Source organism: Globicephala melas, chromosome 7 (assembly GCF_963455315.2).
Source record: "Globicephala melas chromosome 7, mGloMel1.2, whole genome shotgun sequence".
Classification (NCBI taxonomy): Eukaryota; Metazoa; Chordata; class Mammalia; order Artiodactyla; family Delphinidae; genus Globicephala; species Globicephala melas.
The window spans coordinates 103,924,193-103,936,639 of NC_083320.1; the positions used below are offsets into that span (position 1 = coordinate 103,924,193).

At 41.2% G+C, this 12,447-nt stretch overlaps 1 pseudogene; it reads right to left on the reverse strand.

Moving 5' to 3' along the window:
• Positions 1 to 8,270: 8,270 nt before the first annotated feature.
• Positions 8,271 to 9,793, reverse strand: LOC115843874 (alpha-globin transcription factor CP2 pseudogene; annotated as a pseudogene).
• Positions 9,794 to 12,447: the final 2,654 nt, after the last annotated feature.

The following is a 12,447-nucleotide window of genomic DNA, read 5'->3' on the forward strand; positions in this document are numbered from 1 at the left end:
TCAGTAAATCCCCGAATAAAACTGAAGTTGCAACTTTTAGGTTGTGTTTTCTTCATTTGACACTTGCAATGCTATATAATTAAAATTCAAACTCCGTCTGAGGTCAAAATGGCTTTAGGGTCACAGTCATGGATTTTTGTCCTTGCTGACCAGACGTAGACTTATTGAGCTGGTTTCTGGGTTGTCTTTGTCAGGGACAGGGTTTTCTCTCAGGAGTGACACGGGGGAGGTGCAGAGGGACCGAAGATGGGGCAGTTATGTTGGGAGACGTCAACCCCTCTCATCACAGTCAAGTGAAATGAGTCCTCAAGCAGAATAAGGCAAGACCTCAGAATTTCCTCGGAGTGAAAAGTATGATTTCTCTTCCTTGTTAGCTTGGCTTGTGTCTGCTCCTAAGCTAATTAGCTGTGAAAGGAAAAAAAAAAACAACCCAAGATATTGCATTTTAATTCTAATTTTTAATTCATGGTTTGAAAGCCCAGCCAGCAGCATTTTTAGCTGTGGTTCTTTCTGAGGCGGATTGAATGCAGCCTTCTTTTCCTTCACTACGGGGAACACTTCCTTCTCAGGAACCCCTTCACACACATGAATGTATACAGATGCACACACTACGCAGAGGTTAGTATAAACAAAATTAGCCCATAAATTTGCAGAGGGTTTTTTTTTAAAAAAGATACACAAAAAGAAATGAGATTTCCTAGCCAGGGCTGCAGTGAGTACTTAAACAGCCTGGACTGCTCTCTCTCTCTCTCTTTCTATCTGTTTAGGTTTTCTTCAAGTGACTCCTTTGTGAGATGTAATTCTTGACAGAAACAGCCTGCATTAAAAAAAACTTAGAATAGCATTTCACCCAAACTTCTCAGGGAAACATTAGTTCCATAAGAGTTTAAGTAAATTTACACAGAAAAGGGAGTTCTGTGTCCAAATAAACTTGGGTAGACCCTTGTTAATCAGGATGGTAGGATCGTAGGATACTTTGTATGCTCATGCACTCTGCCAACCACAGAGGGGACTACTGTCTGCAGAATTTACTTCTCAAGGTCATTTGACACCCAACCTCCCCTACTCTTTTTTTTGTTTCCATATATCATCTTTCCACCCAAGTGTTCAATGGGACGCCAATTTGAGATCCTTGTTTCAGTGTCTTTTCTTTTGTGATTAGTGTGTGGTTGGTTAGAGTGGGAATGTTTAGGGTTTGTGACCTTGCCCTGGTCCAGGAAATCAGAAGGATGGATGCTAGTTCCATGTGCTGGTTTGTCAGTGCATGTGGACATCCCCAAGAAGAGAAACCGCCCAACTGGGAGCTCACCTTATGTTTTTGTTCTGATACTAGCCCCTGCTTATTAAGAAATGTAGGTTTGGGCTTCTCTGGTAGAATAGTGGTTAAGAATCCACCTGCCAATGCAGGGGACTTGGGTTCGAGCCCTGGTCGGAGAAGATCCCACATGCCATGGAGCACTGAAGCCCGGGTGCCACAACTACTGAGCCTGTGCTGTAGAGCCCACGAGCCGCAACTACTGAGCCCGTGCGCCACAGCTACTGAAGGCTGTGTGCCTAGATCCCGTGCTCTGCAACAAGAGAAGCCACCGCAGTGAGAAGCCTGCACACTGCAACGAAGAGTAGCCCCCGCTCACCACAACTAGAGAAAGCCCGCGCACAGCAACAAAGACTCAACACAGCCAGAAATAAATAAAAAATAAATAAAATTAAAAAAAAAAAGAAATGTGGGTTGCTCTGAACCTGAGAAAGGGGGTGAGTTGAGGAAGATAGGCTGTGTAGAGAGGAGCTGAAGTCTTTTATATTTTTGTAAAAACTCACATTTTTGAGCTCAGTTGCGCCAGTGCAATCCATATTTCATTCTGCTGGGAGAACTTGGGGGTGGCAGTTAATCTGTAGTTTATTTTATTTTATTGAATTTTTCCAGTTTTATTGAGATAGAATTGACATACAATGTTCTTTCTTTTAAACATCTTTATTGGAGTATAATTGCTTTACAATGGTGTGTTAGTTTCTGCTGTATAACAAAGTGAATCAGCTATATGTATACATATATCCCCATATCTCCCCATTATTGCATCTCTCTCCCACCCTCCCTATCCCACCCCTCTAGGTGGACATAAAGTACGAGCTGACCTCCCTGTGCTATTCAGCTGCTTCCCACTAGCTATCTATTTTACATTTGGTAGTGTATATATGTCCATGCCACTTTCTTACTTCGTTCCAGCTTACCCTTCCCACTCCCTGTGTCCTCAAGTCCATTCTCTATGTCTGTGTCTTTATTCCTGACCTGTCCCTAGGCTCTTCAGAACCATTTTTTTTTTTTTAGATTCCATATATATGTGTTAGCATACAGTACTTGTTTTTCTCTTTCTGACTTACTTCACTCTGTATGATAGACTCCAAGTCCATCAACCTAACTAAAAGTAACTCAGTTTTGTTTCTTCTTTTAAAATCTATTTTTATTTTTTAAATTTTTATTTATTTATCTTTTTAACATCTTTATTGGAGTATAATTGCTTTACAATGCTGTGTTAGTTTCTGCTTTATAACAAAGTGAATCAGCTATACATATACATATATCCCCATATCTCCTCCCTCTTGCGTCTCCCTCCTACCCTCCATATCCCACCCCTCTAGGTGGTCACAAAGCACCGAGCTGATCTCCCTGTGCTATGCAGCTGCTTCCCACTAGCTATCTATTTTACATTTGATAGTGTATATATGTCCATGCCACTTTCTCACTTCGTCCCAGCTTACCCTTTCCCCTCCCCATGTCCTCAAGTCCATTCTTTACATCTTTATTCCCATCCTGCCCCTAGGTTCTTCAGGACCACTTTTTTTCTTTTTTAGATTCCATATATATGTGTTACCATACGGTATATATTTTTTCTCTTTCTGACTTACTTCACTCTGTATGACAGACTCTAGTTCCATCCACCTCGCTACGAATAACTCAATTTCATTCCTTTTTGTGGCTGAGTAATATTCCATTGTATATATGTGCCACATTTTCTTTATCCAGTTATCTGTTGATGGACACTTAGGTTGCTTCCATGTCCTGGCTATTGTAAACAGAGCTGCAATGAACATTGCGGTTCATGACTATTTTTAAATTATGGTTTTCTCAGGGTATATGCCTAGTAGTGGGATTGCTGAGTCATATGGTAGTTCAATTTTTAGTTGTTTAAGGAACCTCCATACTGTTCTCTATAGTGGTTGTATCAATTTACATTCCCACGAACGGTGCTAGAGGGTTCCCTTTTCTCCACACCCTCTCCAGCATTTATTGTTTGTAGATTTTTTGATGATGGCCATTTTTAGATGATGACCGGTGTGAGGTGATACCTCATTGTACTTTTGATTTGCATTTCTCTAATGATTAGTGATGTTGAGCATTCTGTCATGTGTTTGTTGGCAATCTGTATATCTTTTTTGGAGAAATGTCTATTTACGTCTTCTGCCCATTTTTTGATTGGGTGTTTTTTTTTTTTATATTGAGCTGCATGAACTGCTTGTAAATTTTGGAGATTAATCCTTTGTCAGTTGCTTCATTTGCAAATATTTTCTCCCACTCTGAGGGTTGTCTTTTTGTCTTGTTTATGGTTTCCTTTGCTGTGCAAAAGCTTTGAAGTTTCATTAGGTCCCATTTGTTTATTTTTGTTTTTATTTCCATTTCTCTAGGAGGTGGGTCAAAAAGGATCTTGCTGTGATTTATCTCATAGAGTGTTCTATGTTTTCCTCTAAGAGTTTTATAGTGTCTAGCCTTACATTTAGGTCTTTAATCCATTTTGTGTTTATTTTCGTGTATGGTGTTAGGGAGTGTTCTAATTTCATTCTTTTACATATAGTTGTCCAGTTTTCCCAGCATCACTCATTGAAGAGGCAGTCTTTCCTCCATTGTATACTCTTGACCCTTTTATCAAAAATAAGGTGATCATATGTGTGTGGGTTTATTTCTGGGCTCTCTATCCTGTTCCATTGGTCTATATTTCAATTTTTGTGCCAGTACCATACTGTCTTGATGACTGTAGCTTTATAGTGTAGTCTGAAGTCAGGAAACCTGATTCCTCCAGCTCCATTTTTCTTTCTCAATATTACTTTGGCTATTCGGGTCTTTTGTGTTTCCATACAAATTGTGAAATTTTTAATTCTAGTTCTGTGAAAAATGCCAGTGGTAGTTTGATAGGGATTGCATTGAATCTGTAGATTGCTTTGGGTAATAGAGTCATTTTCACAATGTTGATTCTTCCAATCCAATAACATGGTATATCTCTCCACCTGTTTGTATCATTTTTAATTTCTTTCATCAGTGTCTTATAGTTTTCTGCATACAAGTCTTTTGTCTCCTTAGGTAGGTTTATTCCTAGGTATTTCTGTGAGATTTTAAAACATTATCATACAAGAATACATAGTTTTCTTTTATATTAAACAAGTAACCATTTCATGCCTGTGATTGTAAGTCCTTTCTCATCTTAATATTTTGTAAAGAAGAACAGAATGCTCTGGGAATATTTCCAAATGCTTGCTTTCCCCCTCCCTCTGTTGTAAGGGGATTCTTCTCCAAGCTTCACTGTGAGGAGCTGGGAGAGCTCCTGGAGTTAAAACTCATAAAAGTGTGGGACGTGTCCCTCTCTGGAGTATTTAACTCTCAAATGTGCCACCCTGAGCCCCTAGCATTCATCAGTTGCAGTTTTTTTTCCTGCCCAGTGCTGTTTCCCATGGAGGTCTATGTTCCACTAAGTTGTGCCTCTCCGAACGCACCTGTCTTGGAGCAGCAGTTTGCCCATGATTTCAGTTCTTGATGAACCTGAGAGGAACTGTTGATTCTCAATTTCTTCTGCCCTTTTCTCATTGTGAGGGCAGGAGCAGCCACATACAAGCTCCTGACGGGAAGGAAGTCCTCCACTCTTAAAGTTTTACACCTTTGTTTTTCTCTTTTTTGTTGATTCACATAGTGAAATGTTTGTCTATATTATGGATCTTTTTGCAAAGAAAGTTCTTTTACTGATGCTTCTTTTGGTGGTTGAAATGAATTATTTTTAGTTTTTATGTTTAGTAATTTCCCCCTCTTTCTTTCTTTCAGTTTTATTTCACCACTCTCCTTCTAGCTTTTTGAGTTAGTTTATTTTTTTCCCACTATCTCTTGATTTTACTTTGATGCCTTTGTTCTGCTAACTCCATAGGAAAATGGCTGATCTGTATGTTACTAGGTCATAAGCCTCTTCAGGGCGAGGACCATGCGTGTTTTCCTCACCACTGTACTTCAGTTCAAAACACAGCATGAAGCACAAAGAAAGTGCATAATCCACAGTGGCTGGATAAGTGAATGAATAAATGGATGAATGCTAGATTTAGGGTGTTTGTCTTTCTTATTCCATATATTTTCCCTGTTTAAGTTTATTTGGCTGTTTCTTTTTTTTTTTTTTTTTATGTGGTACGCGGGCCTCTCACTATTGCGGCCTCTCCCGTTGCAGAGCACAGGCTTGGGACGCGCAGGCTCAGAGGCCATGGCTCACGGGCCCAGCCGCTCCGCGGCACGTGGGATCTTCCCGGACCGGGGCACGAACCCGTGTCCCCCGCATCGGCAGGCGGACTCTCAACCACTGCGTCACCAGGGAAACCCTGGCAACATTAAATGTTCTGCATAAAAAAGTGTTGCTTCTTTGATCAAATTGTACTATATATGCAATTTTATATCTTGCTTTGTAAAATTTAATCTGGTTATAATATTTTTTAATAAAGTTTTTAATGATGTTATTACAGATTCATTTCTATTCACTGGATGTATCATACCTTACTTAAATATTAACCTATTGATGTAAATTTGAGGTATTGCCAATTATTTTTGTTATTAAAAGAAATTATGGGAATATTTTTATGCCTGGAATTTTTAAAGTATTATAGAAAGTTTCTTCACAATAAAAACTCTGTAGTGAAGTCTATGGGTCAAAGACATGAATATTTAATTGTTACATTTTAACACATGGTTTTCCAAAAGGGTAGTTCAAAATTTGGTAGCCACCAGCAGTATATGAATGTAATCATCTCTCTGCAGCTTTGCTGATTTGGGGTGCTGTCCGTTCCTGTCTCCCATCTCTGGACCAGTGCTCCTTGCACTACACTGTCATGAGTTTTTGTCTCTCTTCAGATCCTTAGAAACTTTCCCCAATTTCTCAAATGCAAAGAAGCTGAGAGACAGAAATATCAAAAATTAAGATAATTCACTTCATTATTTACTTCCCTTATTCTTCTACTTAAAATAAATTAAGATTGCTTAAGCCTTTTTGGAGCCACAGAAGTACAAAGGAGAAAATAAGCCCCAAATGGCTCCTTTACTATTGAATGCATTTCACAGGTTGAAGAAGTCAACCGTGCATGGTGGAAGGGAATGGGAAGTGAAAGCCTCCTTTCCCATTTTCCTCTCCTGGAGGTAATGTATCTTTGATTCTTTTTAGAATAAATGTATATATACACTTAGTGACGAATTTAGAATATTTCATAGACTCTAAGATACTTCGTGCCAGCCCTTTCCTGGCCTTACCAGAAAGTGTCAATGGACGTTCTTTACAGAAACCTCACCACTGCTGCCTGACTGGCAGTGGCTGTGAGAGGTCCTGGCTCTAAGAGAAGAGGCATTTTTTTAAAGAAAGGGTTAGCATGTTCATCACAGAGTCAACAGGGTCTAACAGGGTGTATTTATTTCCATATTTTGAAATCCATTATAAAAGGGTCATATTTTTCAGAGCGTTCTGTATCTTGCAGAGGAGTTAAAAAAATTACATCAGGTCACACAATTAGTAATAGGAGGAGCAGGATTTGAAACAGATTTATCTGCTGTGGAATCGCATATTTAAAAAAAATTTTTATCTGCTTTTTTTTTTGAAGGTTGATTTTAATGAACGAAAATTTCTGTATAAAAACATTTAAACTTTATCAAATGCTTTAAAAATACACATACACACACACACAGGTCCAAATCCAATACAGAATCTTTTGAACATTATCATTTTTCACCTCAGCATAACGTGTAGAGGGATTTCTGGATAAAATTTACATGTGAAAAAGACCCATAGTCTTACACATGCACACATACAAGAGTACACAATCACAATCAGGAAGAACTAAAGTATATGGTAAGAATGCAAACAGGATGGGAATGAATTTCTTGTAAAGCTTATGTAAATGAACGCTACATGAGTAAAACAAATTTCTAGACCAAGAGAAGATGCAGAGAGGGGAAAGAGAAAGCAGAGGTTAGTCTAACTCATTAATAAATAGTTTGAGAAGGTCCTTCAAGAACAGTGAATTTGGGGAGTTATAGATAATCCCTAGTTTTCACCACCTCAAATTCTGTGAATCTGATAACTGATGATGCTTTGAAAGCGTCTATGTTTTCATTTTTTGTAGGTCTTGATTTGTTCATCATTATTTAGGTATGGTTTGTCCCTTTTGGTGTTAATTCCTCCATTCTCGCTTAGTGTTATATCCAATTCACCAGAAGAGCCACAGTAAGAAATGATGGCAAGCACAGAGGACCGCAAGGGTGGCAGTCATGAATGGCAGTTAATAAGAGCCAGACTGCCTGGGTTTGCATTTCAGTGTCACTAGCAGCTAGCTGCCTGTTACTCAGCAAGCTCCTCGGCCACTCTACGTCTCATTTCCTCATCTTCAATTAGGGATCATTATTACCCACTTCACATAGGGCTATTAAGAGGATTTAAACAAGATAATCCATTTAAAGAATTTATCACACTGCCTGGCACAACTAAATGTGCAAAAAATGTTAGCTAAAGTTACTCTTAGTCATAGAATTACAGGGGAATCAAAAGAAGAATTTTCTTCTTTCTCTGTATTTCTCTTTGATGAGGTTTTCAGAGGCAAAAAAGATTGCGGATCTAGTCTTATGAATATAGATGTTTGCTTTCATGTTAGAAAAAAATTACATGGCTCCATATCACAAAATTTAACATCTTTCCATTAAACATCACACAATTCTCATCACCATTATGCCCTACACACATCTTAAATGATGTGGAGTTTCTATTGATATTCATCAACAATAGGGTCCAGAAATTTTAAATAAGAAATAGTTGCAGAAATGCATGTTGGGCAGTAATCTGTGGGTGCCCTAAAAGCTTGGGCCAACACAGATGCCTGGGATTCTGCCTCCAAGGCCTGGACCCGCCCACACACAGTCAGATGGGTCAGGTTCCTGCAGCCCTTCAAAGCTCCATTTGAGACCCCCTTCAAGAGGGGAGTTCCCAATAGGTGAAAGCAGAAGCAGCCACTGAGGATGGAATGCCCCACACCTACTTCAGTATGATATGATAGCTATCATTGGTTTCTGCTTTCATTGTGTCCAGAATAAAACAGGCTTCTTCCTGAAAGCTCTGTATCATCTCATCACTAATGAGCACACGGATTCCTGTGGGACCCTGCTTGTGGACCTGGCTGATCTGGCAAGGGGAAACGCTGAAAAGCTGAGCCGTTTTTTTTCTGTCAGTTCAACATCTGTCAGTTCTTCTAGGTAGATGGTATGGTAAACGAAGAAAGTATTTGGGTCTCCATCCTCATCCTTCTCCTGCTGTTGTTGCTGCTCCCCCAGCTGCAAGGGTTCCTGACAAACATAAATGGTTAGACTTGGGCTCACATCAGGCCTTTTAATGCATTAAAAAGTCTGATTCCATCTGCAGGGCCACAGATTCGAATCACATCATCTCTAGTTAGTTTCAACAAATCTGCCCCTGAAAAGTTTGTAAAAAGCCTCGTGAATGTGGAAAAACGGTTTCGATGCAACCACTGCAGAACCTCCTGAGGTGTGGTTGTTGGCAGGAGGTTATCTGTGACTGGAGGGGCCACTGGCTGGTGATTTGGTGAACCATTTCCTTCCCCAAGAGAAAGACTGCTATGGGAACTGTAGAAGCCAGGTGATGGGGAATTATTGACATACGTGATCTCAGGCCATGGAGAACACTCTGTGAGTATAGTTGTCTCATAGGAAGGTTGATACTTCTCCTTCTCATGAGGCGTTTGTTTCTCCATTTTCTCCCTGTCTGTTTTTTGTTTTCTGTCTGCACCTTTGGGCTTGAAGGCTTCGATCTGGCAGCTGGCTGAGTGTAAGTGCTCAGTATATTCCCCATTCTTATTCTCCATGAAGGTATCAATTTGTACTCGAAATGGCACTCCCTTCTCTCCACCATGTTTCCTCATAGTGAACTCTGTGCTAATACAATACACCTGATTAAACACAGATGTCCTCCTTGCAGGTTCCCACAGGAACTCCACTGTATTTAGTTGGTTTGGATTAGCCCTAGGATCGATTATACCCACAGACATTGGGATATCAAGAATGCTATCTCCAGGTGGGTTCCACCTCCAGCCTTCCAGCTGCTGATGTTCAGTGTATTGTAGCCATCTGTCATGGAACACAACATGGAATACACTCTTCACCAATTTGCCATTAATTTCTGGTAGTTCTCCAAGTTTCCTGTTGTCTAGTATTCGGATTTCATAAGACTGGCCTTGATTGAGATATGTCAGGGTTTCATCATGGAGTTTCACTGCTGGAGAGGTGGCAGCACAAAGCACATATTGAAAAGGGAGGATTTTATTCTCATTGTCTGGAGGCAAACTTGACTCTTCTTGCTTAAAAATGGGGAATGCTAGGACATCACTCATGCTACAGGCACCAGCACGCAGTTGTGGCCGATCCCGGATAATCTAGCATCAGAGTCCTGCACAGCCGGGATTCAGTCACCTCATCCGTCAGAGGCAGCTTCAGAGCCCATGCCATCCTGGCTCCTTCCTTTTGCCCCAGGAGACACCGTTTCTAGTACAAAGGCGAGTAGTGTGAGTCTACCCAACGGGGGCAAGACTGCAAGACTGTAGAAAACTCCAAACCAAGATCTCCCACGCAATACTCACCAGCTGCCCCCAAGCCGCACCCGCACTGCTCGCACAACTAATCTCCCGCACCCTATGCTCCTCGCTCTTGGCTGCCCTGACTTCCAGAATCCCTCCCCCTGCCCCCTCCCCAGCCCTCTGGGGCTGCGCGAGGGTCCTCTGGCTTAACTCTTCCAGACTGCCCAAAGGCAACCCTGGACTCCTCTCACTTCTACTCTTTGGGCTCTCCCCTTGAACTCGTGGTGGGCACTCGCTGCTTTCCAAACAGACCAGCAGCAGCCACCCGCTGCCTACCCTGCGCTCCCACGCCGCTTTCGCAACTTTTCCCCCACCCCTTTCTGCGGGAAACCCCCTCCCCCTCGGGAACCGGTCTCCTTTCCCCTCCAGGCCTCTCTTCCCGTCAGTCCCAAGATCACTTCTGGTAACGCCTTCTCAATCCCATGGCTCTTAGGACAAAATCCAGGTTCCTGCTGAGTTGCCTCCCTGACCTGTGCAGCCCCCCACGGCCTGGAAGCATGGATGGAGAAAGCTCAGCACTGGCTTGAATCCCAGACTCACCAGGCTCCTCCAACGACCGCAGCCCCATCACCAAACAATCATGGCACCCTCTTCCTTCACCCTATCTGCTTCCTTTTATTCCCATTAATGTGACTACTAGAAAACTTTATTTTAATTACTTATTTTAAATTTATTTCATTGAGGTACAGTTGGTTTACAATGTTGTGTTAATTTCTGCTATACAGCAAAGTGATTCAGTTACACATTCATCCTTTTTCATATTCTTTTCCACTATGGTTTATCACAGGATATTGGATATAGTTCCAATAGTGGGGTTTGGGCAAGGGATTGCATGCCTAGTGAAGGAGTGAGCCGTATGCATCATATTTTTGCAAAATGGCCTTCAGTTCTAGGTGTTACAGAAATATTTTACACAAAATGATGAACCCGACAGTTATCTCAAATTTAGAGCTGAGGAACTTTCCTAGGACAAGCTCAGAGGCAGGTGAAGAACTTGGTAGTGGAGTGAGCTTTGGTTGCCGGCAGGAAGCAAGGCTGTTGCATTGACTCTGGCCTTGACTTAACGTAAAACATTGAACTAATCATTCCTCTGTGCCTCAGTTTCCTCATCTGCAAAATGGGAGAAGCTGGACTGAAATACGAATATACCTTAAATTCAACAATTCTATGACAGTTTCTTTGAACCTATAGTTTTGCTGGGTAGGAAGAAAAAACTTCATAGAAATTGGTGTTTAGGGATGAAGTTTTTTCAGCTTTGGCTGGTAACAGTAAGAATTATTCCTACTTAAAACTTTCAAAAGGAGACTTCCCTGGTGGTCCAGGGGTTAAGACTCCATGCTTCTGGAGTTTCTCAGTTTTCCTGGATATTTCCCAGTCTACAGGAACCGTATGCCTGACAGGGTCTTGGTGCTCTGGCTGGGTGTGAGGCATGAGCCTCTGAGGTGGGAGAGTCGAGTTCAGGACATTGGTCCACCAGAGGATTCCCAGCACCACATAAGATCAAATGGCAAAAGCTCTCCCAGAGATCTCCATCTCAACACTGAGACCCAGCTCCACTCAACGACCAGCAAGCTCCAGTGCTGGAAACACCATGCCAAACAACTAGCAAGACAGGAACACAACCGCACCCATTAGCAGAGAGGCTGCCTAAAGTCATAATAAGTTCACAGACACCCCAAAACACACCACCAGATGCAGTCCTGCCCACGAGAAAGACAGGATCCAGGCTCACCCATCAGAACACACACACAAGTCCCCTCGATGAGGAAGCCTACACAACCCACTGAACAAACCACACCCACTGGGGACAGACACCAAAAACAACAGGAACTACGAACCTGCAGCCTGTGAAAAGGAGACCCCAAACACAGTAAGTTAAGCAAAATAAGAAAACAGAGAAATAAACAGCAGATGAAGGAGCAAGGTAAAAGCCCACCAGACCAAACAAATGAAGAGGAAATAGGGAGTCTACCTGAAAAAGAATTCAGAGTAATAATAGTAAAGATGATCCAAAATCTTGGAACTAGAAAGGAGAAAATACAAGAAACACTTAACAAGGACCTAGAAGAACTAAAGAACAAAAAAACAATGATGAACAACACAATAGATGAAATTAAAAATTACCTAGAAGGAATCAATAGCAGAATAACTGAGGCAGAAGAATGGAAATGACCTGGAAGATAAAATGGTGGAAATAACTACTGCAGAGCAGAAAAAAGAAAAAAAGAATGAAAAGAATTGAGGACAATCTCAGAGACTTCTTGGACAAAATTAAACACTCCAACATTCGAATTATAGGGGTGCCAGAAGAAGAAGAGAAAAAAAAAAAAGGACAGAGAAAATATTTGAAGAGATTATAGTTGAAAACTTCCCTAATATGGGTAAGGAAAGAGTCAATCAGATCCAAGGAGCACAGAGAGTCCAATAGAGGATAAAACCAAGGAGAAACATGCCAAGACACATATTAATCAAACTATCAAAAATTAAACACAAAGAAAAAATATTAAAAGCAGCAAGGGGAAAGCA